Source organism: Trichechus manatus, unplaced genomic scaffold, assembly GCF_000243295.1.
Source record: "Trichechus manatus latirostris isolate Lorelei unplaced genomic scaffold, TriManLat1.0 scaffold00105, whole genome shotgun sequence".
Lineage (NCBI taxonomy): Eukaryota > Metazoa > Chordata > Mammalia > Sirenia > Trichechidae > Trichechus > Trichechus manatus.
Window position 1 is genome coordinate 9,012,672 of NW_004444041.1, and position 2,689 is coordinate 9,015,360.

Sequence of the window (2,689 nt, forward strand, 5' to 3'; positions counted from 1 at the left end):
TCAATTCCAACTCATGGGGGCCCCATGTGTGTCAGAGTAGAACTGTGCTCCATAGGGTTTTCTTTTTTATATATACATATGTAATTTTATAAACCAATGTCTAGGGAGGGAGGAGTAAGAAGGGGCAGGAGGAGAGGAGATGGCAAAAACTGTATCACTCACGAAGGTCTCTGTCTGTGCATGCATGTTCATGCACCTCTTTATCTAGCAAGTCTGTCAGGGAAGGTCATGAGGGTAGAAAGGTGGTTTTACCCAGCAGCTTCTAGTTTGGTTGAATAATGTCCCCCCCAAATTCATGTCTACCCAGAAACTCATGATGTGACTTTATTTGGAAACAGGATCTTTGCAGATGTAATTAAGGCAAGGCTCGAAATGAGAGCCTTCTGGGTTAGACCAGTTGCCGTCAAGTCAATTCCAGCTCATGGTGAGCCCATGTGTTTCAGAATAGAACAGTGCTCCATGGGGTTTTCAGTGGCTGATTTTTCAGAAGTAGATTGCCAGGTCTTTCTTCTGAAGTGCCTCTGGGCAGACTTGAACTTCCAAACTTTAGGTTAGTAGCCGAGTGTCTTAACCATTTGCAGCACCCAGGGGCTTCTTCTGGATTACAGTAGCTCCAAATCCAATGACAGTGTGCTTATAAGAGACAGGAAAGGACACACAGAGACACAGAGGAGAAAGCTACATGAAGATGGAGACAGAGACTGAAGTTATGCTGCCACAAGCCAAGAAAGCTTGGAGCCATCAGGAACCGGAAGAGGCCAGGAACAATTCTCCCTAGCGTCTTCAGAGGGAGTGTGACCTTGCCAACACCTTGATTTTGGGCTTCTAGCCTCTAGAACTATGAGAGAATACATTTGTTGTTTTAAGCCACCGAGTTGTGGTGATTTATTAAGGTAGCCCAAGTACACTAACACAGTGCCTTTTGGCTCTGGGCTTAGGGCAGTTTCATCTCCTTTTTTATTCCCCCTACTCACACCCCATTTTCTTTGTCACACTTTCACACATATACATGCTGCTCCAAAGGCTTAGTGGACAAACACATATGAAAAGACTTAATAAATCAAATGGACTGTCAGAAGAACGAACAACTCAGTCTAAGAAGAAATATAACCAGAATGCTCCTTAGAAATGAGGATGGTGAGACTTTGGCTCACTTACTTTGGACACCATCAGGAAAGACCAATCCCTAGAAACGGACATCATGCTTGGTAAAGTAGAGGGTTAGCGAAAACAAAAGAAGTCATCAGTGAAATGACTGACACAATAGCCAGAACAATGGACCCATACCGATAACCATGAAGACGGCACAGGGCTGGGCAATGTTTCATTCCGTTATACATATGGCAACTAACAACAACAATAATAAATACTTTTAAATAAGAGCCTGGGTGTTCATGGGTATAGCCAAGTGCTATTTGATCAGAGATGTGTGGGATGGCTTTGGGAACTTTGGGCTGGTTTGTGAGCATTAGAGCAGTTTATATACTTAAAGACACCAGTGAGGAGATATCTGGTCTCAGGATACCCTGTCTTTTGAGGAGAACCTCACAGTGACCCTCCCTGCTTCACTACATCCTCTTGGTCTCTCTTTCCTTGTTCTTGGTAGTTTAAGATGTGTTTATAATTTCAGGAAACTCAAATTCTGAAAATACGGGGTTCGAATATAATGAAAATGGATTTTGTTAAGTAATTTTATTTTAGATGTTGAAATTGAAGCAATATAATTTAACCTTCAAATAATATGCAGGTCAGGAAGGTACAAACCATCCGTCAGGAAGCTAGCTGCCTAATGGGGGAAAACAACAAGAGCAACAGCAAAACAGCCACCACTAGCTTTGGACCAGTGTGTTCAGAAAGGCTGCAGTGTTGTAGCTGTTTACAACAGTTTTAGGGCCATTCTGTAGAACCACATTTCACACCCTCAAGGGCCCACTGGAATGTCTGCCTGAAGAGTAGATCAGCTTCACCTTGCCTTTCTCATCTCTGCAGCCCTGTTGGGATTGTTGCTGTTGGTTGCTGTCGAGTTGGCTCTGATGCACGGTGGCCCCATATACAACAGAATGAAACATTGCTTTGTCCTACGCCATCTTCATGATTATTGGTATGCTCATGGCCACTGTGTGCTTTGAGTGCCTTCTAACCTAGGAGCTCATCTTCTAGCACTAAATTGGACAATATTCCATTGTGATCCATGTGGTTTTTATTGGCTAATTTTTGGAAGTAGAATCCAGGCCTTTCTTCCTCATCTTTCATAGTCTAGAAACTCCACTAAAATCTGTCCACCAGAGGTGGCCCTCCTGGTATTTGAAATGCTGGTGGCATAGTGTTATGAATTGAATTGTGTCCCCCCAAAATATATGTCAACTTGGCTAGGCCATGATTCTTAGTACTGTGTGGTTGTCCACCATTTTGTGATCTGATGTAATTATCCTATGTGTTGTAAATCCTAACCTTTATGATGTTAATAAGGCAGGATTAGAGGCAATTATGTTAATGAGGCAGGACACACTCTAGGTTGTATCTTAAGTCAATCTCTTTTGAGATATAAAAGAAAGAAGCAGCAGTGAGGAGAGGGACCTCATACCACCAAGAAAGAAGAGCTGGGAGAAAGTGTGTCCTTTGGACCTGGGTCCCTGCACTGAGAAGCTCCTAGACCAGGAGAAGGTTGATGACAAGGACTTTCCCTCAG